This window comes from Chiloscyllium plagiosum, unplaced genomic scaffold (genome assembly GCF_037043375.1).
Source record: "Chiloscyllium plagiosum isolate Xiang-an unplaced genomic scaffold, Cpla_swu_hap1 HiC_scaffold_19, whole genome shotgun sequence".
Lineage (NCBI taxonomy): Eukaryota > Metazoa > Chordata > Chondrichthyes > Orectolobiformes > Hemiscylliidae > Chiloscyllium > Chiloscyllium plagiosum.
Genome location: NW_028270157.1, coordinates 5,801,252 through 5,828,385, shown reverse-complemented (window position 1 = coordinate 5,828,385; position 27,134 = coordinate 5,801,252). Strand labels below are relative to the sequence as shown.

The following is a 27,134-nucleotide window of genomic DNA, read 5'->3' as shown; positions in this document are numbered from 1 at the left end:
GTCAAAACTAGGACACAAAGCTTGGACTTATTCCTTATAGAATCATACAGCATAGAAAAGGCCCTTCGGCCCATCAAGTCTGTACTGCCAAAAATACATGACTACCTACATTAGTCCCACTTTCCCACACTTGCTTGAATGCTATGACATTTCAAGAGCTCATCCAAGTACTTTTTAAAGGTATGAGGCTTCACGATCTATTAAGTACCTTTCTCCAATTGGTTTCCTCACAATCCCTCTAAATCTCTTTCACCTTAAAATTACGCCCCTTGTTATTAACCCTTTACGAAGGGGAATAGCTGCTTTCCACTTTGTATATCATCATCATCATATATCATCAAAGACCCCTCCCATCCCAGTTATAATCTCTTCCAACCTCTTCCATTAGGCAGAAGATACAAAAGCTTAAACACACATGCCAACAGATTCAAGAACACTTTCTTCCCTGCTGTTATTAGACTGCTGAATGGACTTTTCAAAATTCAAATCTAATGTTGACCTTGCTTTTTGTACAACTTCTTTGCAGCTGTAATTCTGTATTCCTCACTCTGTTCAATCACTCCATGATCTTTGTGTCTTTGTATGGTGTGATCTGCTGTTCTGTATGCAAAACAAAACGTTTCACTGTAATTAGGGACATTTGACAATGATAAATCAAACCAAATCAAATATACACCTCTGTCAGGTCCCCCCTCTAACCTCTCAGCTCCAAGGCAAAGAGGTCTCTGTTTATATAGGTATGTTTTTTCTAGCATGCAGTGATATCAAATCAAACTCAGTTTTCTGGTGTCACCTTTTTGGTCCATAAATCAGCAAGTGGATTAGCTAAACTTGAATACATTAGCAGATAAATATTTTACTGGTACATTCACTCAATATCACTAAGGCTTCCTAAAAATGATATGATTTTGTTTCACCTTGCTCATCACATCTATCAGATTTAACCAATAACAAACAGCAATTCAGCTCTGCCTATTCTTCATAAAACAAGCTGCTTTTTTCTGAAAACTGAGAACATCACATAATATTTTACTGGGAATATAATGACAGAAATTTTAAAACTACTGTGGAAAAAATAATAACTTTCAGTCACGATGATTGAATTTTGGTACCAAGTAAGGTATCAGTAACAGCTGCAATACTTTTGTAGCACGCAGAATTTTAACCTTTGTTCCAGGATTTAAAAGTTACCTGTTGCTATAATCCCAGAGAAAACCACCAATGTTATGCTATCATAGACTTTGGTGAGACCAACTTTGGAATACTGCATACTATTCTGGGGGGGGGTCACCTCTCTACAGAAAAGATGTCGTCAAACTTCAGAGTGCAGAAAAGATTTACAAGGATGGTGCAGAGCTTGGAGGGTTTGAGTTATAGGGAGAGGCAGGCGCTATTATCCCTGGAGTGCGGAGACTGAGGGGTGACTTTGTAGAGATTTATAAAATCATGAGGGGCGTGGTTAGGATAAAAAGAAAAGGTCTTTTCCATAGTCATAAAATGTGGTGCTGGAAAAGCACAGCAGGTCAGGTAGCATCTGAGAAGCAGGAGAGTCGATGTTTTGGGCATAAGCCCTTCATCAGGAAGGTCTTTTTGCCAGAGGAGTCCAAAACTCGAAGACCACAATACACGCACCACTCTTCGTGTGAATGCCACAGCCCTTAGGACCCTTTTATATCTTTCCCCTAAACCTATGCCCTCTAGTTCTGGACCCCAGGGAAAAGACTTTGTCAATTTACCCCATGTCCCTCATGATTTTATAAGCGTCTATAAGGTCACCCCTCAGTCTTCGACGCTCCAGGGAAAACAGCCCCAGCCAATTTAGCCTCTCCCTATAGTTCAAATCCTCCAACCCTGGCAACATCATTGTTAATCATTTCTGAACCCTTTCAAGTTTCACACAATCCTTCCGGTAGGAGAGAGACCAGAATTGCACACAAATTTTCAATGTCCTGTACAGCTGCAACATGACCTCCCAACTCCAGCACTCAATGTTCTGAACAATAAAGGAAAGCATATCAAACGCCTTCTTCACTATCCTATCTATCTGTGACTCCACTTTCAAGAAACTATGAACCTGCACCCCAAGGTCTCTGGGACCTGTTCTGAATTTAATCTGGAAACAGACCCCCAGCCTCTGTCTTTTTCTCTAATTATCTATCGTTCTGCAACTGCTTATCACTGACATCTAACGGTTCTGTGTGACCATCAAAAGGCCTGTCCCTATCGCTGGATAGATTTGAGTATTGCCGCCTAACATCTCTGGAACATGAGATGAAAACATGAATGGTTGAGGTTTTCAAACTCATGAATCAGCTGAACAGAGTCAATAGGGAGAAGCTGGTATGGCGATTAAAGGAACAGAGGGTATTGTTTTAAAATGCTGAGCAAATGTGAGAAAAAACATTCCCTAGTCGTCTCGTGGTTAGGATTCAGTGCTCTCACCGCTGCAGCCTGGGTTCAATTCCCGATTAGGGAATGTGAGTTTTGCTCTGTTAGTTTATTATGGTGACAGCATTCCAGAAACAGGAAATGAGGTGTGGAGCTGGGAACTGATTGATTTTATACCAAATATGTTTAAGGTTAAAATAAAACAAAAGAACTGCGGATGCTGGAAAATGGGAACAAAGCAAATCGGGTGGCACGGTGACTCAGTTAGCACTGCTGCCTCACAGTGCCAGTGTGGAGTTTGCACATTCTCCCCGTGTCTGTGTGAGCTTCCTCTGGGTGCTCTGGTTTCCTGCCACAGTCCAAAGATGTGCAGGTTAGGTTGGATTGGCCGTGCTAAATTGCCCATTGTGTTCAGGGATGTGTAGGTTAGGTGCATTAGTCAGGGGTAAATGTAGAGTAATAGGATAGTGGAATGGGTTGCTCTTCGGAGGGTCAGTGTGGACGTGTTGGGCTGAATGGCCTGTTTCTACACTATAGAGATTCTATGAACACTCCCTCCCAGTGAGTCATTAGGAACTGGAATGCACGGCCTGGAAATGTGATGCAGGCATATTCAACTGAGGCATTCAGAGGGGCCTTGGAGTATTTGAATAGAAATAGTGTGTAAGGGAATGGGATAAAGGCTGAAGGTGATGACACTTGTGTGAAGAGCCAGGGCATCCATAATGGGATGTTAAGCTTCCTTCTCATATAATCTCTACAGTGTGGAAGCAGGCCATTTGGCCCATCAGGTCCACACCAACCCTCCTAACCCAGCTCCCAACCCTATCCCTGTAACCCTCCATTTCACAGTCAATTCACCTAACCTCCACATCTTTAACTGTGGGAGGAAACCAGAGCACCCAGAGGCAACCCATGCAGACACGGGGAGAACATGCAAACTCCACACACAGTCGCCTGAGGACAGAATCGAACCCGGGTCCCTGGCGCTGTGAGACAGCAGTGCTAACCACTGAGCCACCATGCAGCCACCAGTCACAATTCTGCAATTGCCAGAAGATGGTGAATCTGTGAAGACCAAGTTATTGAGTGCATTTAAGAAAGAGATGGATAGGTTCTTGATTAGTAAGGGCATCAAATTATGGGAGAGGTATGAAAATGGGATTGAGAAACATATCAGCCATGTGGTTAGGCCACTGTTGGAATATTGCATGCAATTCTGGTTTCCTTCCTATCGGAAAGATGTTATGAAACTTGAAAGGATTCAGAAAAGATTTACAAGGATGTTGCCAGGGTTGGAGGGTTTGAGCTATAGGGAGAGGCTGAATAGGCTGGGGCTGTTTTCCCTGGAGCGTTGGAGGCTGAGGGGTGACCTTTTAGAGGTTTATAAAATCATGAGGGGCATGGATAGGATAAATAGACAAAGTTTTTACCCTGGGGTGAGGGAGTCCGGAACTAGAGGGCTTAGGTTTAGGATGAGGGGAAAGTTTTAAAAGGGACCTAAGGGGCAACGTTTTCCACAGAGGGTGGTGTATGTATGGAATGAGCTGCCACAGGAAGTGGTGGAGGCTGGTACAATTACAACATTTAAAAGGCATCTGGATGGGTATATGAATAGGAAGGGTTTAGAGGGATATGGGCGGGTGCTGGCAAATGGCACTAGGTGAGGTTGGGATATCTGGTCAGTATGGACAAGTTGGACCGAAGGGTCTGTGCTGTACATCTCTATGGCTCTATGACTCAATGATTGAATGGTGGACCAGACTCGATGGACTGAATGGCCTAACTCTGCTCCTATATCTTATGGTCTAATGATTCTGTGATCTGTGTGTGCTTTATATGTTACTTTCTCAGAGAATGCTTGTTTCTCTGGTACCAATGAACAACTATTTACAGCTCAGCCATTCCTTTGTCACCGTTAGTACTGTCCTTGTCTTTTGTTGTCTGTTCCACCATCTGTTCCACTCTCTCCTCCTCCACCTTAGCCAACTACATCAAAGCCATCATTTTCCAACATCCTCCTCTTGTCCTGAAGAACAGTCATCGGACTCAAAACATGAACTCGACCCACTGAGTTTCTCCAACGCTTTATGTTTTTATGATCTTCAAGAATTCTGCTTTTCGGGTCAAACCAGAGGCAAGTGGCAGTACTTAATATAGATGTTGAGGTGAGTCTCCAGTCAATTCTCCATGGCAGCTCTGGTCAGGAAAACCTGCTGAACTGGGAGCTCATCGCGGAAACAAGAGGCCATTCGGCCCATTGTGCGAGCACCGCTTCTAATAGCGAGTGCCAATCTCATGCCATTTCCTCATCACCCTGCACACCATCTCTCTCCAAATAATTGCCCCTCTTAATCAGGTATTTAATTGGGTAGTGACAGGTTATTCTGCCCACGTCTGCCACTGTGTGGGTCACTACCAGGAGAGAGCTGACCGCTACCAGAGGCCTGGGGTCACCAAGAGGTCTAAGCTCCAGGTGGGTGATGGCGATGGCGGGGTGGACCTGGGCTGTGGTTCACAGGCCGGAGCAGGTTTAACCACAATGTCAGCAAGCTCCCCCACTCTCCCAGCCCCAACGCCCCATTCCCAACATCCAATCCCTCTGAATTACTGACAAAGGAGTCAACAGTGTTAGCCTTTTGTGGTCCCTCCATAGTGAGACCCCAGCAGGAGAGCAGCTGGAAGCAGGCCATCAAATGAGGATTAATTACCCCTTTAAAGGACTCAAGCCTTCCCGTCCCAGACTTAACTGGGTCAGAAGTGGATTTATCTCCCAAACTCCTATCTGATTAAATGCTGCTCTGTCAACAGATTCACCCTGGGCGGAGGGCACTGAGAGTGTTTTAGGACACAAACTCCAGAGACAGAATGTGCTGTCACTTGGAGTTGGGCCCACAGGAACAGGAGGAGGCAATTCATACCCTCATGGCTACTCTATCCTTCGATTGCCTTTGTTGTACTCAGCGTCCGAACCAGAGGATGGTGAGGCATTAGACCCACAGGGTGAGGGTGCACAGAGGATGCTGCAGACTTGACTCAAAACTATTTCACCTCCTGTGGGAGACCATCCTACACTGAGCCACATCCCCAATGTACTCACCCTCCACAACCAATCCCTTCACTTTCAGCTTCATGAGCTAAAGATCTCACTCAGAACTTCCTAAAAAATTCACTACGTGGGATTTGAACATCGTTGTTTGGGCCCCCATTTCTTGCCCAGAGGGCAGTTAAGGATCAGTGGGCTTTGAGTTACATGTAGGCCAGACCAGGTAAGGAGGGCAGATGGCCTTCCCGAAAGAATATTTGTGAAACCAAATTCATTTTTTTCCGTACTGATTGTCAGTAGTCAGTCACAAACAAGAACAGCAAGCACTGGAAAAGCTCCGCAAGTCTGGCAGCATCTATGGAGAGAAATCTCAGTTAACATTTTGGGTGCAGTGACCCTTCCTCAAGACCAGTAATCATTCAGTTGCTGTGAGGTTAGCTTCACGTTCCAAATTTCATTGGCTTCAGATTTCGAGTGGGATTTGATCTCAGGACATTAGAAGCTGGTCGGTGTATTGCCAGCTCAGTGATATTACCACTGCACCAATTTAATTGCCTGAGCACTATAGCTCTAAACATTTAATTATCTCTATCTCTGCTTATCTTTATCATGCTGCTGCTGAGCAGGAGCTCGCTCTGCCCTTGTTCAACAGCATTAATCAATAAGGTGGGTTATCGGTTTTATCTGGGAGTCTACGCCACCTATCCATGCCTGGATTGGGTGTTATTATACAGTCACACTGGCACAGTGCAAATCCAAAGCAGTATGCTTCATCACAGTTATCACAGAAAGGAAGCCATTTAACAAGAGGGCGAGATTAGATTCCGTCCTCTATCGCTGATAACAGAGGCTGACAATGCAGTGTATGGTGTTAGTGCCACTGATAAGCTGCTTATTGGAGATTCCTATCCAGCCACAGACCGGAGTGTGGGGCAGAAACATTTTTATTAATCCAATAGGGACAGAGAAAAATAAAGAGGAAGGAAGGGAGAAAGGAGAGAGAAAGACCCACAAGAAGAGACATAAAGGGAGAATGAGAGAAAGAGAATGAAGGGCAGGAAATGAAAGTATGAGTGGAACAGACTGTTCCTTTCCCTTCGTTCACTCGTGGGACATGGGCGACGCTCGCTGAGCCAATGTTTATTGCTCATCCCAAGCCTGAAGACTTTTCATCTCCTTGACCAATCTCTCTTGAGCCCAAACTCTTAGATGTGGGCATCAAGACACATAACAAAAATTCTCCTTCTCCTTCTCTCTCTCTCTCTCTCTTTCTTACTCACATTCTTTCCCTCACATCCCTCCTTTCCCTTTCTGCCCTATCTCTTTTCCCCTCTCTCCCTCTGCCCCTCTCCATTTCTCTTCCTCTCTCTTTGTTTCTCTTTTTCCCTCTCTCTCCCTCCCTCTCTCTCTTTCCCTCTCTCCATTTCTCTCTCTCTTTCTCTCTCTCCCTCTTTCTCCCACTCTCTATCCCTCTCTGTCCTCCCCTTTCCCGGTCTCCCCATCTCTCTCCCCCTCTCACCCCCTCACTCTCCCACTCTCTCTCTCCCTCTCTTTTTCAATCCCCCAAACTCCTTCCCTCTCTCTCTCGCCCTCTCTCCCCCACTCTATGATAAATTACACAGTAAGTCAGAGAGACTGACAGTCTCTGTGCAGTAGTGTGGGGACCGATGAGAAATTTGGAAAAGCAGGAAATCAGAATCACAACATCAAGAAGAAGCTTCGCGATTTTCACCTTTCGTGTTTAAATGGCAATTTCAGAATCTGTTTGCCTATTTTCCACGTGTTTGTATCTCATTGTGAGCCTCATTCCTCTCATTTATAAGCTGATTCTCTTCTCCTGTGCCGAGAAACTAGAATGGCACAAAACATGAGGTTGGAGCAGGTACCTGAGCGTCCCTTGCTTGGTCTGATCATCATCCAATGGTGTATAGAGCACATGGACACCATTGTTCTTGAGCCTCCACATGCACGAGCGTGTAAACACACATACACACACACACACTAACACTGGAAAACCCTGACCAACTCCACTACATCACCACAGCTGCTCTTAAACCAACTCTCCCACCAGCTCGGTTCCTCAGGGATCAGGACATCATCCATTTCACTGCTCCTGCCAGCTCCCTTTATGTGCACAGGCACACAGGATACATCAGAGACACACAGCACCATAGGTTGCAGATTGTGGCTCTTAGCTTGTTTTCAGAGCATTCACTTACACTGTCCTTACTTAGAGGCTGTCTGTCCCTTTGGTTAACAGTGCAATTTCACACATGTGAGAGAGAGAGGGGAGAGACAGAGAAAATTCATAGAATCATAGAGTCACTCAGCATGGAAACAGACCCTTCGGTCCAACTCTTCCATGCCTACCAAGTTTCCCAAACTAACCAGCCCCATTTGCCTGCATTTGGCCCATATCCCCCTGAACCTTTCCTATTCATGGACCGAACCAACTGTCTGATAACTACCTGCATCTACCTCTTCTTCTGGCAGTTCATTCCACATACGAACTCCCTCTGTGTGGAAATGTTGCCCCTCAGGTCCCTTTTAAACTTTCTCCTCTCACTTTAAGAATATGCCCTGTAGTTTTGATCACCCCCACCCCAGGGAAAAGACCTTTGCTATTCACCTTTTCAATGCCCCTCATGATTTTATAAATCTTGACAAGGTTACCCCTGAACCTCCTCCACTCAAATGAAAAATGTCCCAGCCTATCCAGCCTCTCCCTATAACTCATTCCCAGTGACATCCTGGTAAGTCTTTTCTGCCTTTTGTCACATTTTTGTTTCATTTGTTCACGGGATAAGGGTGTCGCTGGCTAGGGCAGCACTAATTGCCCATCCCTAATTACCCAGAGGGCAGTTAAGAGTCAACCACATTGACTCTTAACTGGGTCGAGAGTCACATGTAGGCCAGTCCAGGTAAGGATGGTAGTTTCCTTCCCTGAAGGGCGTTTGTGAATCATATCTTATGTCCATATCTGAGAGTTTGTATTCAAGACAGATTGTCAAAAAGAAGACAAAGTCAAGGACATTTTTCAGACTGAGGCTTCTTTATGAGTAACATCAATGAAAGGGTTGCCTTATGAAGAATGTTTGGACAGGTCATTTCTTCATCTGTTGGATTTTGGAAGAGTGAAAGGTGACTTGATTGGAATGTAAGCGTTCCTGTGGGGACTTGCCCGGGTGGATGTGGAGAGATGCTTCCTCTTCTGGGAGAATCTAGAACTAGGGTCCTTTTTTTTGAATGTCAGGGGTCACTCATTTAAAACAGATAAAGCAAAGTCTTTTCTCTCAGAGTTATAGAGATGTACAGCTCAGAAACAGACCCTTTGGTCCAACTCGTCCATGCCAACTAGATATCCTAACCCAATCTCGTCCCATTTGCCAGCACTTAGCCCATATCCCTCCAAACCTTCCTATTCATATACCCATCCAGATGCCTTTTAAATGTTGCAGTTGTTCCAGCCTTCACCACTTCCTTTGGCAGCTCATTCCATACACGCACCACCCTCTGATTGAAAAGGTTGCCCCTTAGGTCCCTTTTATATCTTTCCCCTCTCACCCTAAAGCTATGCCGTCTAGTTCTGGGCTCCCCCACCCCAGGGAAAAGACCTTGTCTATTTATCCTATCCCTGTCCTTCATGATTGTATAAACCTCTATAAGGTCACCCCTCAGCCTCTGACTCTCCGGGAAAAACAGCCCCAGCCTATTCATCCTCTTCCTATAGATCAAACTTTCCAATCTTGGCAACATCCATATAAATCTTTTCTGAACCCTTTCAAGTTTTACAACATCTTTCTGATAGGAAGGAAACCAGAATTGCATGTTATGTTCCAATAGTGCAGGTGCAGAGGGTTGTGACTCTTTCCAACGCACTTCCTGAGAAAATGCAGGAGTCTTTGAATATTTTTAAGGTGGATGTAAACAGATTCTTATTAAGTGGAGAGTGAAAAGTTATCAGGGGAAGGCAGGAACATGGATTTGACAACGCAATCAAGTCAGCCGTGATTTAATTAAATGGTGGAGCAGCCCTGAGGCTGCTGCTAATTCATATGCTCATATGTAACTAATTGTATTTATTGCAGATTATTACAGAACACACGGTAATGAGTGATAGATCAAGCTCTAATCTTATTGCCACTTTATGAAAGACTATTATCTGCATATACTTTTTTCTATCTTAACTCCACCCACACTCTGCTATTTATACCCAGTAGAATGCAGTTCTGTGACATCATTGTAAGGTCGCTCATCACAGTGAGAGGCACAGGACACACATGAACAGTACAGCTCTTTGCTCCATCAAACATTAGACCCATAGCATGTTCCAGCAGCTTACATGGCAAACACACTACACGTACCACAAGCCAAGTGTCCATATGATTTAAGAGCAGAAATAAACTATTCAGCCACTCAGTTAGATCATACCTGATCCCTTTTTTTGGTTTATCTCCATTTGCCTACTTTATCCCCATATGTCTTGATCCCCAAATGTCTTGATTCCCTTATGGATTAAAAATCTGTCCATCTCTGCCCTCAACAGCCCTCTCCATTGAAGAATTCCACAGATTTACTCCCTGCTGAGGAAAGAAATCCCTCCTCATCTCTGTCTTAAATAAGCGACCCCCTATTCTGAGATGATGGCCCCTGGTGCTAAACTCTCCCAAAAAGGGGAAACAACCTTTCCACATCTCTCCTGCCAAGTCCTCAAAGAAACTCGTGTGATTCAATAAGGTCGACTCTGACGCTTCTACATTCCAGTGAGTACAGGCCCAAACAACTCAACCTCTCCTCATAAGAGAGTATCTCCATACCTGGGATCAGCCAAGTGAACCTTCTCTGGATTGTCTCCAATGCTGGAGTGTATTCCCTTTGCTAAAATGATCAAAACTGTTCACAGAATTTCTGGTGTTGTCTGACTAGTGCTTTGTATAATTTCAACAAAACCTCTGTTCTCATATTCCAATCCAATATACGGGCCAACATTCCATTCCATTGTTGCTTATTACCAACTAACGTTGGATGCTAGTTTTTTGTGGTTTGTGTACAAAGACTTCCGAATCCCTCTGTTCTGCAACTTTCTGCAGTCTTTCTCCATTTAAACTACAGTCAGCGACTTTATCCTTCCCACCACCCTTATCCAGACTGGATTGAAGAGAAATCCCTTCCCAACGAGGGTTGTTAGGATTCAGGACGAGCTGAATTGGTGGTGAAATCAAATACCATAAGGACGTCCAAAGGTAATGGGGCATGCATCTGAAGGTGATGAGTTTAGAAGGATTCTAGGAAGCAAGTTGGAGTGTTGGACTAAATTGGATGGTTCCATCAAAGACCTAACACAGACATAATTGAGCGAATGGCCTCCATCTGTATTGTAATGTTCCTGGATTATTAATAGGAAACAGACAGGTACAACTGCAAGTCATGCCCGAATGCATTGGAAATTGTCTCATGATGTGTCAGTAAGTGTATAGATTCTCTATGTCATAATAAACCTTGTTTCTTTATTTTACTCTTATGGCAGTTGGGACAATGAGAAAGTTAAAAGAAACTTCCCTCTGCAGTCTTACATTCCAGCAATATTTCAAAGATATTTTATTAACTGTGACGTACTTTGGGACATTGCAAGGATATGAAAAGTGTGTGGGGAATGCAGGTCTTTTGATTAATCTTCCTCTTTTAGATCTAATTCCCTTTTAAAATGGTTGTGCGCTCTGTTTTGTTTTCAACAATTGTTGCAGTGCATTCCCCCTCTCCTCAGTGTGAAGAGATTTCTCTGAGTTCCTCTTTTACTTGTTTTGTTGATGACATACATCAAAAGTAAATGCCTTGACATTATTAGAAATAGAACCCATCATTTTGATTTCATAATGCCAAATTTCTTCATGAGTTATTGCATGATAATAGCAGTGAGGGAGCACAGTTAAGAAATGCAAAATTTTCCAACATTGTTCTTGAGGGCTGCACCACAAGCTCAATGTAAATGTGAAAACATCTATTTCAGATGATTTCAGAGCTGAGGCGGTCGCTGCTTCCAGCACTTGTAAAAATAATTCAAACTCATACAAGCTCTGCCAATCTCTCAATCTCCAGTAAACAATTATTAGCCTAAATTATTTCACAAACATCAAACTGCATTTTATAAAATACACAAAATGCTCATGATATACAAACATTCACCATCAAAACTTCAATTTATCAAAATCAGAAATGGGATGCTGCTGAAGGCTTTTATACTGATTGACGTCTTCAACCCCTTTTGTTGTTAAATTAATTGTAGAAGAATCAAACTTTGAACAGAAGTGTTCCTGACAGACTGTCCATCCAGAAGGAATGGCTCCTAGCTACTTTGCAAAAGCAAAGCTCCAGGTTGATACGCATTTTTAAGCAACAGATACTTACACATTGGAATTCACTGTTACTAACTGGACCGTACACCCCACTGTTTTGAATGAAACCTGGATTTCAGTTGATGATCAGGAGAGAATATGCTTGTTGTTGATCCTCTATCAGTTTCAAATTGACATTGTATGGCCTCCTCACCCTGGACTCATCAAAACCTCTTTTGCAAAGTACTCATGGGTCAGGATGAAAGTGCGAGTATGGGGATTATTCATTAACCAGTTTGCATAATACTCTCAGAAACATGCCTTGTCCATGACCAGCTTGTGACATTGATAAATTAAAGACCATACTGACAACTGATAATGTTTAATGGGCTGTGATTTGGACATGAAAATGGAGAGATATGGAAGGGATGACGTATTTAAGGAAAAGGCAGGAAATAGAACATAAATCCTAATCAATAGCGATGAATGTGTGATGTGAGACAAGCAACTAAAACAAAGAGCTCAGATAGATATAGCTTTGTTAATTAAATGATGAGCAATTTACTAGACAAGAATGTATACACTAATGAAACCAATGGGTCTTGTGACAATTTAAACACATTCCACATAAAGCATAGATTAGAGTGCTGAACTAGCTGGTATGCAGATTCAGCAAGTAATTAGGAAGGTTAATAGAATGTTATCATCTGTTGGTGAGGAAATGAGTACAAAGATAAGGAGGGATCTCCACAGATGCTGCCAGAACAGCTGAGCTTTTCCAGCAATTTCTAAGGAAGTTATGCTTCTATTTTACGGGACACTGATGAGACCACATTTGAAGTATTGATTTCCTTAGTTAAGGAAGGTACAAATGGGTTGGACATGATTCATGAGACTAACACCAGGAATGAGCAGGTTGTCTTATGAGGAAAGGTTTTGATTAGATTAGATTACCTACAGTGTGGAAACAGGCCCTTCGGCCCAACAAGTCCACACTGACCCTCTGAAGAGTAACCCACCCCATCCCATTTCCCTCTGACTAACAATATGGGCAATTTAGCAAGGCCAATTCACCTGACCTGCACATCTTTGGACTGTGGGAGGAAACCGGAGCACCCAGAGGAAACCCACACAGACACGGGGAGAATGAGCCAACTCCACACGGACAGTCACCCAAGGCTGGAATCGAACCTGGGACCTTGGTGCTGTAAGGCAGTAGTGCTAACCACTGAGCCACCGTGCCGCCCACTAGACTAGGCAGGCTAGACTTGTATCTGTGGGTGCTTTGAGGAAGCAGAGGGGGTTTGATTGAAGCAGTGAAGATCCTGAAGCATCTTGACCACACAAATGTGGGAAGGATGTTTCCTTTTCTGGGAGAAGCTAGTACAAGGGATTACTGTTTGAAAATAAGGGGTCACCCACTTAAGATGGGAATATTAGTATTGTGTCACCATAGTCTTACCAGACCAGAGGGGCTGCTCTCTCATTAGAGAGAGGAGACTGGTGATGATTTAACCTGAGGGTCACTCGACCTCAAGTGAGGGAAGAGGTTGAGAAGCAGAGTCCTTCATGGTAACCTCAAACCAGTGATGGGAATTGAACCCACACTGTTGGCATCACACTGCTCTGTAAACCAACAATCCAACCAACTGAACTAAACGGATTCCCAAGACAGGAATAAGATGAAATGTTTCTCTCTGAGGGTCTTAAACCATTGGGGCTGTCTTTTCTCAAAAGTTGGTGGAAGCTGAATCTTGGAATATTTTTAAGGTAGAGTTCAATAGCTACTTGTACAGCAAGGTGGGGGGGGGGGGGGGGGGGTGGGGAGGTGAAAGGTTTATCGGGGTGGATGGGATGCAGATTTGAGGTTGTAATCGAATCAGTCATCACCTCACTGAATGGTGAAGCAGGCTCCAAATAGCCCGTGCCTGCTCTGAATTTGTACATTTGGATGCATGTCTATATCTATATTTACTAGACAATGTCTATGTCTAGCTGCAAAACGTAACCTGAACAAATATGAAGAGAAAGAGAAAGTCTAGTTCCAGTATCTAACAAACCTGGCAATCTCTATCCTCTCAGTGGATTCAGGGACAGAATGCGACAGTGAAGACCATTGTCAAGGAGAAACACTGTAGGAAGTATATGAAGAGGCCATGGATAGATATCCTGCACAGACGTCAGATGACCACCTGGACTTGATTCGAGAAAGACGGGGCATCTGTGGGCCATTGGGCCCTTCAAGCCTGCTCTGCCATTTTGTATGAGCATGGCTGATCATCCACATCCAATCCAATTTGTTCCCACTTTCTCTCCTTATCCCTTGTTTCTGCAAAACCTGTCTCCAGAGGAAAGTGGACAGTGCACCATTCTCACAGGGTTGTTGTTCTCTCAGGGAGACCCGAGTACAGGCTCCAATGCAGGGACGAGGTAATGCAGCTCTACTGGAGGGTCCATCCTTAGACAGAATGGTAAACCAAATCCCAGTCTGCTCTCTCTCTCTCAGGTGGCTGTGAAAGGTCACTTATGTCCAAGATGACCTCTTTCCTGCAGTAACCTGCTCTATGTTTATTCCTAAACTAACATCACAATGTAGATTATCTGGCCATTTGTCTAACTACATGCTTTGGGAGATTTTTACCATGTGCAGATTTGCTACTACAGTTCATACAACAACTGTGAAACTTCAAAAGTATTTTCCTTTTCGGCTGTAAACTGTTTCAGGGTGCACCAAGGACAATGGACAAACAGATGTCTTTGCCAACTGAGAAACAGAAATCCACAGGCTGTAGAGTTGTCACCTCCTGCAGGTTTCTCCAGCCAGTCAGTTCTGAGAGTGTGTGTAAATCTGTAATAGCTACACGGTGGCCTGGAGATACACACGCGCAGGTGACTCCAGTGTACCTTGCTGGGATCAGGTGATCAGCATTTGAGAGGAAGGGATCAGAGTTAACGTTTTTGGGTCAGGAGCAAAAGGGGATACAGGTTCAAGAAAAGAGGGGGAAAGTTTAAGGGAGATGTGCGAGTGAAGTTTATCACACAGAGAGTAGTAGCAGCCTGGAATGCACGACCAGAAGAGGTGGTGGAAGCAGGCACGTTGTGGCGATATTTAAGAGGCATCTGGATGGTTACACGAATAGAGAGAGAATAGAGGGATATGGACCGAATAAGGGCAGAAGGGTTGTTTTTTAGTTTAGTTAGAGCATGATGTTTGGCACAGGCTTAGAGGGCCGAAGGGCCTGATCCTGTCCTGGACTTCTCTTTTGTTCTTTGTTCTTTTTGTTAAAACAAATATTTGTTTGAAAATTCTTTTGATAGAAGCTCAGGAGGAGCAAGGGGGTTAAAGTCACTTGGTCTCTGCACCATCTGTCTCTTTCTCCTTTCCTTCTGTCAGAAATATTTAAAAACTCATTTTCCAACACCTTTCTGTTCTGAAAAAGACATAACTGACTCAAAATATTAACTCTCTCTCTCTCTCTCTCTCTCTATCTCCACCGTTACTGCCAGACCTGCTGAGTTTCTCCAGCACTTTCTGCTTTTGTTTCATATTTTCAGCATCTGCAATATTTTGCTTTCATTTAGTCAAATGCTCTCCTCCAAACTCCAGACCAGATTCACACTTCTTCACACACCCCTCCCCACCCCCCACTCCACCAACCCAGGACCCTAAAGGTTACCTCACTTGCCCCCAACCCCTTGGTGATGGCACACGGCCCACCCCTCGACCCCCACCCTAACCCTAACCTTTATCCACTCCAACCCCTCACCCAGAACTGGGTGCACCAAGGAGCCAGACCTGACATCTCCTGAGCAACAGGAGATGTGGTCTTGAAAATAAACGGATTTCTACAAAGACCTGGAATTATGATCGCAAACCTTTTCCTTTAAAGCTAGTGCCAGTCCTTGTGATGACTACATATCCTCAGGAATGAAGGTGTGGCATACCTGTGGTGATTAGGTTAAGATTTGAGTTATAAAAGTATGTTAGGTAACTACAGGGCAAAGGATGAATCAATATCAATATCAATATCAGCCACAGTCCTATACCTACGGAATGTCTAACTTTAACCTGCATCAAGGTTAGGGCTGGGGCTGGAGTACCTAACCTATCCCTAACCCTAATTCTAACCCCTAACCCCTAACCCTAACTGAACCCAACTCTGAGTGAAATAGAATTGCACATTTCCAATTGCAAAAACCATTATCCGATGTTATGTCAGAGATGGTGCTGCTGGAGAAGTTATGCCTGACAAATGTGTTAGAATTCATTCAGGAGGTAATGAGCAAGTTGTACAAAGGAGAGCCAGTGGACATGATCTTTTTGGATTTCCAAAAGGCCTTTGATAAGGTGCCACCCAGGAAAATGCTGATTAAGAGCCCATGATGTTTGGGACAAGGTACTGACATGGGTAGAGGATTGGCTAACTGGCAGAAGGCAGAGAGTGGGGATGAAGGGGTCTTTTTCAGGATGGTGGTCAGGGACTAGTGGAGTTCCACTGGGGTGAATGTTGGGAATGCAACTGTTCATGTTTTACATTAACGGCCTGGACGAAGGAACTGCGGGTAGTGTTGCTATGTTTGTAGATGACAGAAACACAAATGGAAGGACAGGCAGTGTTGAGGAAGTGGGGAGGCTGCAGAAGGACTTGGACAAATTAGGAGAGTGAGCAAAGGAGTTGTAGATGCAGCATCACGAGAGAAAGTGTAAGGTGATGCACTTTGGTGGGCAGAATAGAGGCTTAGACTATTTTCTAAATGGGGAAAAGCTTTGGAAATCTGAAACACAAAGGGACTTCAGAATCCTAATTCTCTTTAGGTTAACATGTAGATTCAGTTGGCAGTTAGAAAGACAAATGCAATGGTAGCGTTTATTTCAAGAGGGCTAGAATAACGAGAGCAGGGATGTATAAGGCTCTGGTCAGAGCACACTTGGAATATTGTGAGCAGTTTTGGGCCCCCTATCTAAGGAAGGATGTGCTGGCATTGGAGGGAGTCCAGAGGAGACTCACAAGGATAATCTTGGGGATGAAGGGCTTGCCATATGAGGAGCAGTTGAGGTCTGTCTGGGTCTGTACTCGATGGTGTTTAGCAGGATGAGGGGGATCTGATTGAAACTTACAGAATACTGAGGGGTGTGGACAGAGTAGACGCAGAGATGTTTCCTCTGGTAGGAGAGACTAGGACCTGAAGGCACAGCGTCAGTATCAAGGGACAACCCTTTAGAACTGAGATGAGGAGGAATTTCTTCAGCCGGGGGGTGGGGAATCTGTGGAACTCATTGCTGCATCGGGCTATGGAGGCCAGGTCACTGAGTGTATTTAAGACAGAGATAGATAGGTTCCTGATGAGTAAGGGGATCAAGGATTAGGGGAGAAGGCAGGAGAATGAGGCTGAGAAACATATCAGCCATGATCAAATAGCTGAGCAGACTTGATGGGCTGAATGGCCTAATTCTACTTACATGCACTGCTTCTTGCCTGCTCCTTGTTCACCTCTATTTCCCTCAGCTCTTTCTGTGTTTGATTTCCTTGTGATGCTGCTTTCTTTTGGTTCCTGCTCTCTCTTATTCCGTTCTCAGCTTGAATGGCTCTGAAGCAGAATCATATTGGACTCGAAATTTGAACAGGACAAATTGGTATTCCTGCAAATTGTCCTGATGAGTGTAAGATGACAAGCTTCAACAGAATACGACAAAAATAGACATTTCTGGAAAAGCTCAGTAGGTCTGGCAACATCTGCAGAGAGAAATCAGAGTTAACATTTCAGGTTGAGTGATCCTTCCTCAGAACTTGTGATCCTGGGTGGATTCAAAACACAAAGGATGAAATTTGAATTGGAATCCACATGGAGTGAGTCTGAGTCACAGGCAGACACTGAGGGATGTGACGTGGCTATGGAAATGAGTCTTTGCAGATACCTTGTCAAACACCAGGAGCGACAGCGAAATTAATGACGGTGCAGAAGGAAAATAATTGGAACAGAAATCCTGTCAGAGAGAAGAGCAGAATTTCTTGAAGGTGGGCACACCTAGCAGTAAGTTAAATACTAAACTTAAAAACAAAACAAAACAAAACAATTGAGGGTGCTGGAAATCAGAAGCAAAAACAGAAATTTCTGGAAAATTGGGTGTCATGACCGTTCTTCAGACCCTTCTTTGGATCACTCGACCCAAAACGTTAACTCTGCTGGAAAAGCTCAGCTGGTCTGGCTGCATCTGTGGAGAGAAATCAGAGTTAATGTTTCGGGCCCCGTGACTGTTCCACATGTTAACTCTGATTTCTCTCTGCAGATGCTACCAGACATGCTGAGCTTTTCCAACAACATCTATTGCTGTTTCTGATTCACAGCACCTGCAGTTCTTTCGGTTTTCAACAGAATGCATTTTTTTTCAGCAGGAGTCAAGCTCAGCAATACCGACTGACTGTCTATCATGATTTAGATGGAGGATATATTTCCAAGTTGGGATTATGAGTGGCTTGGAGGGGAACTTGCAGGGGGTGCTGTACCCGTGTATCTGCTGCCCCTTGTCCTTCTAGATGGAAGTAGTTGTGGGTTTGGAAGGTGCTGCCTGAGGATCTTTGGTGAATGTCTGCAGTACATCGGGGATCCACGATTATGAATCCAATTGAAAAGGAGTCCCTTTCCATGTAGTGCGTTTGGCAAACAGTGCTCTAAACAAAGTCCAGGACTTGGACCTAACAATTATCAGCAACATCATCAGCCTGTAAAGCTGCAGATGTTTGAGTAAATAATGAATTGTACAATGTGTATTTGGAACAGGGCTAAGATCAGTTTGCTGCCCATTTGCAAATTCACTTCAAATGTTTTGCTTGAGAGGGTCAAGTACAAAGTCAGTCAATATCTTACAACACTTTTGAAAATCCCATGAGCTAATGCTTTGAAAGAGATGCTGTTGCACGCACAGGAAGGTTATCAATAATCCTCCTGTCATCGGTTTGAAAGAAGAACATTGAGTTTACGTCTCATTACACACCCCGTCAAGATTCCCAAGATATGTCACAAGTATGGTAACTGTTGTAATGTAGAAAACTTGAGCAATCTATTTTCAAGTGAACAACTCTGCTCTTCCTCCAAAGCAACTTGACCAGAAATGAAACTAGACTCGCCATATAAATACAGTGGCTATAGGGTTAGAGGCAGGGAGTAACTCACCTCCTGACTCCTCAAAGCTTGTCTACCGACTACAAGTTGTAAGTGAAGGAACAGCGGTATATTTCCAAGTGAGGATGGTGTGTGGCTTGGAGGGGAACTTGCGGGGGGTGCTGTACCCGTGTATCTGCTGCCCCTTGTCCTTCTGGATGGAAGTAGTCGTGGGTTTGGAAGGTGCCGCCTGAGGATCTTTGGTGAATGTCTGCAGTGCATTGTGTAGACAGTACACACTGCGGCGACTGAGCATTGGCGCAAGAGAGCGCGGATGTTTGTTGGGGTCGCCCTGTGCAGACCTCAACCCAGTACTGGCTCAGAAAGGTGATGCATGGTGACTCAGTGGTGCATTGTCCATGTTAAATCGCCCATCGTATTCGGGGATATGTAGGTTAGGTGCATTAGTCAGGGATATATATAGGGTAGGGGGAATGGGTCTGGGTGTAATACCGTTCAGAGGGTCGGTGTGGACTTTAGATTACTTACAGTGTGGAAACAGGCCCTTCGGCCCAACAAGTCCACACCGACCCGCCGAAGCACAACCTACCCAGACCCATTCTCCTACATTTACCCCTTCATCTAACACCACGGGCACTTTAGCATGGCCAATTCACCTAACCTGCACATTTTTGGACTGTGGGAGGAAACTGGAGCACCCGGAGGAAACCCACGCAGACACAGGGAGAATGTACAAACTCCACACAGTCAGTCGCCTGAGGTGGGAATTGAACCCGGGTCTCTGGTGCTGTGAGGCAGCAGTGCTAACCACTGTGCCACCCACCTAAATTAGATTCCCTACAGTATAGAAACAGGCCATTCGGCCCAACAAATCCACACTGACCCTCTGAAGAGAAACCCACCCAGATCCACTCCCCTGACTAATGCACCTAACACAATGGGCAATTTAGCATGGCTAACGCACCTAACCAGCAAACCTTTGGACTGTGGGAGGAAACCTGAGCACCTGGAGGAAACCCACGCAGATACTGGGAGAATGTGCAAACTCCACACGGACAGTCACCTGAGGCTGGAATTGAACCTGGGCTCCTGGCACTGAGAGGCAGCAGTGCTAACCAGTGAGCCACTGTGCCGCCTATTTCCACACTGCAGGGATTCTATTCTATTCTATCCCACCACAGCGATGTAAGAATACCAGAAGAATCTGTTTCAGTTTTGCTGTTTGAGGGATAGATGTTGGTCCAGGACAGGGGAAGAATTCCTTTACTCATAATCCAAATAGTGGCCATGGGGTTTTTTAAATCCACTCAAGAGTGCAGAGAAGACAGAGTGATTGTGAAATATCAAAGTGGTATGGTGAGACTGGACAGTAAAGAGTTTGGTAAGGAAGATGGCTTTGTTGTATCATAGGCCCTTATATTAAGGGTGGCACTGTGGCACAGTGGTTAGTACTGCTGCCTCACAGCGCCAGAGACCCGGGTTCAATTCCCGCTTCAAGCGACTGACTGTGTGGAGTTTGCACGTTCTCCCTGTGTCTGCGTGGGTTTCCTCCGGGTGCTCCGGTTTCCTCCCATAGTCCAAAGATGTGCAGGGCCAGGTGAATTGGCCATGCTAAAGTGCCCGTAGTGTTAGGTAAGAGGTAAATGTATGGGGTATGGGTGGGTTGCACTTTGGCGGGTCGGTGTGGACTTGTTGGGCCGAAGGGCCTGTTTCCACACTGTAATGTAATGTAATCTAATCATTGCTGCTTTACAGCGCCAGGAACCTGGGTTCAATTCCAGCCTCGGGCGACGATCTGTGTGGAGTTTGCACATTCGCCCCATGTCTGTGCGGGTTTGCTCTGGATTCCTCCCACAGTCCAGGTCAGATGAATTGACCATGCTAAATTGCCCATAGTATTCAGGAATGTGTAGGTTAGGTGCATTAGTCAGGGGTAAATGTAGACGGGTGGCTTACTCTACAGAGGGTTGGTGTGGACTTGTTGGGCCAAATGGCCTGTTTCTACACTGTAGGGATTCTATGAAGTTAGGGCTAAAGGGATCAAAGTGTTGGGGAGAAAACAGGAACAGGGAACTGAGTTGGATGATGAGCCATGATCATGTTGAATGGGGGGGAAGGCTCGAAGGGCCGAATGGTCTACTCTTACTCCTAGTTTCTATGTACCATCAAGGTGGTAAAAACAATGACTGCAGATGCTGGAAACCAGATTCTGGATTAGTGGTGCTGGAAGAGCACAGCAGTTCAGGCAGCATCCAAGGAGCTTTGAAATCGACGTTTCAGGCAAAAGCCCTTCATCAGGAATCCTGATGAAGGGCTTTTGCCCGAAACGTCGATTTCGAAGTTCCTTGGATGCTGCCTGAACTGCTGTGCTCTTCCAGCACCACTAATCCAGAATCTATGTACCATCAGTTAGAAGACACCAAACAAGAACCTTGCATTTATATAACACATTTCACAACCTCCAGGGTCTTCTCAAAGTGCTTTTTGATCTATGAAGGGCCTTTAAAGTGTAACAGCCATCATGGTCCCATTCTCCCATTAAACATAATTGTGAGAGCGAGAGCAAGCGAGAGATGACGGGTGACCACTTTTAGCCTGAAGGCCACCAAACCCCAGGTGAGAGAACAGGACTTGTGCAGTGACTTCAGCCCACTCCGTCAACATCACTGCACACCACATACCGGCCAGCTGAGCCAACCAAGTCAGGTTGCTGTTGTGATGTAGTTAACACATTAGCACAGCAAGCACCAGATGAAATAAGTGAGCTGATCACCTGTCATGCCCGAGGTTTTGGTGGGGGAGAAGGGTTGGTGTTTAGTAGACAGAGTGGAGCAGTCCGAAGATGATGGAATAATCAGGGGAGCTGCGATATGTCCCAGGAGGGCTTCAGTGTTTACTAAAAGGGGACACCTGACCCAGTGACATAAAGGTTTTGCCAAACTGATTTGGAAAGAGAAATTGGGTTATGAGGTTGTTTAATGATTGATAGATTCTTGCTTCATGCCTCCCAGGTAGCTTTACACACTCTCTGGAAGTTGACAGATCTGTGTTGCAGTAAATAAAACCGTTATCACAATTGTGTGGGATTAACCTGGTTGACGTGCTGCCAACACAGCCCCATGACAGGCAAGAGTCCATGACATTATTAAAAGGTCTTTGAAGTTTATCAGATTTTCTAACATTTTGCACAGCAGAACATTTCCCAATTCTCCAAATCAGAAATTATGTTTTTCCAAAATAACTCAACAAATGCCATTATTCAGTGTCGACATTTAAACTTGCTGCTCTGGGTGGTAATGTATACAATTGGTCTTTGTGTGTTGTTCATCAATCACTCAGAAGGATGGGATCTGACTGCTGATCCACAGCTGGCTTCCTCTCCCTACCTGCTCTGGGATACATATGTCTCAAGTCTCTCATTATCTGACTGTAGCTTAGAAGACTATCAGATACAGGAGCAGAATCAGACCATTTGACCCATCAGGTCTGCTCCACCATTTAGTAATGGTTGATATGTTTCTCAGCCTCATTGTCCCATAACCCTTGATCCCCTTACTAATCAGGAACCTATCTATCTCTGTCTTAAAGACACTCAGTGATATGGCCTCCACAGCCCTCTGCAGCAATGAGTTCCACAGATTCCCCACCCTCTGGCCAAAGAAGTTCCTCCGCATCTCAGTTCTAAAGGGTCATCCCTTCATTCTGAAGCTGTGCCCTCCCTACTAGTCTCTCCTACTCATGGAAACATCTTCTTCGTGTCTCCTCTATCAAGGCCCCTCAGCATTCTGTAAGTTTCATATCAGATCTCCATCATCTTTCTAAACTTCATCCAGTACAGACCCAGAGTCCACAACAGCTCCTCATATGACAAGCCCTTCATCCCTGGGATCATTCTTGTGAATCTCCTCTGGATCTTCTCCAACATCAGATTAAATTAGATTAGATTAGATTACTTACAGTGTGGAAACAGGCCCTTTGGCCCAACAAGTCCACACTGACCCTCCGAAGCGCAACCCACCCAGACCCAGTCCCCTACATTAATCCCTTCACCTAACACTATGGGCAATTTAGCATGGCCAAATCACCTAACCTGCACATTTTTGGACTGTGGGAGGAAACCGGAGCACCCGGAGGAAACCCACGCAGACACGGGGAGAATGTGCAAACTCCACACAGTCAGTCGCCTGAGGCGGGAATTGAACCCGGGTCTTTGGCGCTGTGAGGCAGCAGTGCTAACCCTGTGCCGCCCACATCAGCACACCCTTCCTTTGTTACAGGACCCAAGGCTGCTCACAATATTCCAAATTCTCAATGTTGTCATGCAGAAGGGCCTTATTCCCTTACTTATACAACATGGGTGCCACTAGTTGGGTGTTTGCTGCCCATCCCTAGTTGCCCCTTGAGAAGGTGGGGGTGAGCTGCCTTGTTGAAGAGCTGCAGTCCATGTGCTGTATTGACTCACAATACCCTTAGGGAGGGAATTCCAGAATCCTGACCCAGCGACACTGAAGGAACAGCGATATATTTCCAAGTCAGGATGGGGAGTGGCTTCAACAGGAACTTGCAAGGGGTGGTGTTCCCATCTATCTGCTGGCTTTGTCCTTCTAGATGGAAGTCGTCGTGGGTTTGGAAGGTGCTGTCTGAGGATCTTTGGTGAATGTCTGCAGTGCATCTTGTAGATAGTACATACTTGTGCTACTGAGTGATGGTGGTGGAGGGAGAGGATGTTTGTGGATGTGGTGTCAATCAAACAGGCTGCTTTGTCCCGAAAGTGTTGAGTACCTTGAGTGTTGTCTGAGCCGCACTCATCCAGGCAAATGTACAAAAACTTGACAGTGTGACCCACACCCAAAGGACAAACAAACCCTGTGATAGACCAATAAAGTCCATGCACAATCAAATATTGGTCAACTGTTGGGGATGAGATTTCAAATGTCAGTACAATTGATGAACTGATAAGATAAGATTGCACAGCTCTGATAGTTACATGAAATCCAACCACCAAAGGTTTTAATGGGCTCAGGTAGCATGAGGTTAATACATTTGCATGAATGTGCTGCATGTGTTTTGAACACAATAATTGAACTATTTAATAACTAGCTAATTTTAAACAGGTTGTCAGTTCTTTTAAGGCAGTAGAGAAAGGAACATGGCCTGATAGGAGGAAATTAAAATATCAAATGTCTTTCAAAGAGCCCAGACTCTTGCAATGAATCATCTTAAAAGTGATTCACATACTTCTGTAAATTTCAAATCTTTGAGAAGGAGGACAAAACATGGAGAGGTTTTTGAGTCATTTTGAGCATTGGCTGACCCCAGTGAGAGTTGAACCAATACTCCTCACCTTCCACAGCATTATCGTCAGTGAATTTACCAACCGGAATATCCTGCTGATTACCAATAAAGCCAGCTATACCAGCTCTTAAAACTTTAATAGCTGCAAGACTAGTCCAGAGACTAGGACTACTGCAGTGAATAACTCACCTGCCTCCCCACTGTCTGTCCACCACCATCAGGCCACAACTCAGGAATGTGATGGAATACTCCCCACTTGCCTGGAATGCTGCAGCTCCACACCTGAAACAGCATACTTGCTTGACATCCTGAGCACGACCTGAAGTACTCACTCCCTCTATCATCACAGTCACGGCAGTGTGTACTATCTACAAGATGCACTGTATCAACTCACTGAGGCTCCTTCAGCAGCACCTTCCAAATCTGGGACCTCTACCATCTACAATGGGAACACTAGCCCCTGCAAGTCCCCCACCGTCCTGGTTTCCATTCGATTAGATTGCCTGCAGTGTGCAAACAAGTCCTTCAGCCCAAATCAACCCTCCGAAGAGTGACCCTCCAAAGAGTAACCCACCCAGACACATTTCCCTCTGACTAATGCACCTAACACTATGGACAATTTAGCATGGCCAATTCACCTGACCTGCACATCTTTGGACTGTGGGAGGAAACCGACACAGACACGGGAGAATGTGCAAACTCCACACAGACAGTTGCCCGAGGCTGGAATTGAACCTGGGATCCTGGTGCTGTGAGGCAGCAGTGCTAACCACTGAGCCACCGTGTGGTTTGGAACTATATCGCTGTTCCTTCAGTGTTGCTGGGTCAGAATCCTGGAATTCCCACCCTAAGAGCAATGTGCAACAGCCCATAGCATGTGAATTGAAAACGTTCACCATCATCTGCTCAAGAGGGAATTGGGGATGGATAATAAATGCTGGTCTCATCTGAAATGCCCACATGCCATAGATGAAAAAGATTGTTTTACTAACAACTATTGATTAGGATCCACACCAATTAAGAAACTTTAACAGCTATGTTTTTGTGTAATGTTGTGCTGTTTGGATTGATTAGAGTCTCCAAAGGAACAGTTCCAATTTTAAATCTAGTTGGTGTAAAATTGAAGGGGTAACCTGCACTTGCTAATTGATGTTAGTCAGCAGCCCACCATTCACATGAACCTCCTGCAATTCACACTTAGAGTTATTCACCTCAACAATAACCAAAGTGTTCTCATTAGCAGATGCAGCATGGACAAAGGTTAAAAAAAAGTCACACAACACCACATTATAGTCCAACAGGTTTATTTGGAAGCACTAGCTTTTGGAGCGCTGCTCCTTCACCAGGTGGTTGTGGAAAATAAGACAGTAAGATACTGAATTTATAGCAAAAGTTTACAGTGTGATGACTTTTACTATAAATTCTGTGTCTTACAATCTTATTCTCCACAACCATCTGATAAAGGGGCAGTGCTCCGAAAGCTAGTGCTTCCAAATAAACCTGTTGGACTATAACCTGGTGTTATGTGTTTTTTAACTTTGTACACCCCAGTCCAAGACCAACATCGCCAAATCATGGACAAGGGGGCACAGATTTTCAGCAGGAGATGCAGGTGAATATGAGGAAGGATGTATTTAGGTGGTGAGTGGCAATGTTCTAGAACTTGCTACCCCCTGAGGAAGGAGGAAGTGGAGACGATCAATGTTTTGAGGAGGTAATTGGACAGCAAACTAACCTAACTGGGCTGTTGTATTAGAGCTGGCGCCCTGTCAATCACTGTATCAATTGTTGTACAGAAATCCAGAACAGACTCAATGGGCCGAATGGTCTCCTTCTGAGCCACGATGACTGAGTGGCAATTTGAGCACAAAATTCGGGGTTGCAATACCGAGGAATTGCTGCATTGTTGGAGGCGCTGTGTGGTTTGCAATGAGATGTTAAATCAAGTTCTGCAGAAAAGTCATACCAGACTTGAAACATTGACTCAGTTTCTCTCTCCACAGATGCTGCCAGACCTGCTGAGTTTCTCCAACACTCTGCTTTCATTCCAGATCTCCAAACATCGGCAGTAATTTGCCTTTACTAAACCAAGGCTTTACCGCCATGTTGAGTAAAGAAAGGGGAGAGTTCTTACTGGTACCCTGGTGAAACCTCTTCTTCAACCTTCAGCATTAAAAACAGATCATCTGGTGTTTTTGAAACATGATCATTTCTGGAAGAGCTTGTTGAGTAATACAGCATAAACTACTCTTTAATAAATAGTTCATTGAGTGTAAAATGCTTTGGGATACCCTGAGATTCCGCTAAGAGAATGGCTGATCTTAAACTCCCACCTTCTGGCACTATTTACATGCCTGTGATAGCCGTATTAAGAAGGATCGCAGGAGCAATGCTGTGAAACTGTGTTACGTCTTTGTTCAGTGAGTGTTGGTGTCTGTCAGCCATGAAAGTAATTGAATTAATTACAATAACAGGGAGCATCAAAGAAGGATACTTAATACACAGTCTCTAAACCGGAAGGGACATCATTAACCATGCAACAGGAGAGAAGATGTCATGGCAACAGACTGACCTAAATAAACGAGTAGGGAATTCTGCCCCTATTAAAGGAAACAGAAACCTTCACACTAATTAACTGGAGATCAGCAATGAAAACGATTGCTTATCTCCTGCTTACATTGGCTGAAGTGTGAGGTCCAACTCACACTGTCCCCTCCAATAAACTACTCTTGCATTTATGTCTCACCATCTTCCATTTTGTACAGAAAATTGTGGTCTATTATAAGGGGCATGGACTGGCTAGACAGGAAGAAATGGTCCCCTCAGTGGAGGGATCAATGACCGGGGACATAGACTGAAGGTTAAAGGAGATGTGAGGAAGAATGTTCTCACCCCAGAGGGTGATGGGAACTTGGACCTCCCTGCCTGTGATGGTGGGAGAGACAGAAACC

General features: G+C 44.7%; 1 protein-coding gene across 2 annotated transcripts in view; it reads right to left on the bottom strand.

Moving 5' to 3' along the window:
* The window catches only part of nr1h4 (nuclear receptor subfamily 1, group H, member 4), a 117,271-nt gene extending 105,276 nt beyond the window's left edge, over positions 1-11,995 (bottom strand). The window contains exons 1-2 of one of the 2 annotated variants that reach the window (XM_087997002.1): positions 11,840-11,993; positions 500-600 (exon numbers count right to left, since the gene is read on the bottom strand). The gene's annotated coding sequence lies outside the window, so the exon portion shown is untranslated. Of the gene's footprint in view, positions 1-499; positions 601-11,839 lie in introns of both variants that reach the window. The other variant, XM_043708719.2, reaches the window with a different exon arrangement.
* Positions 11,996-27,134: the final 15,139 nt, after the last annotated feature.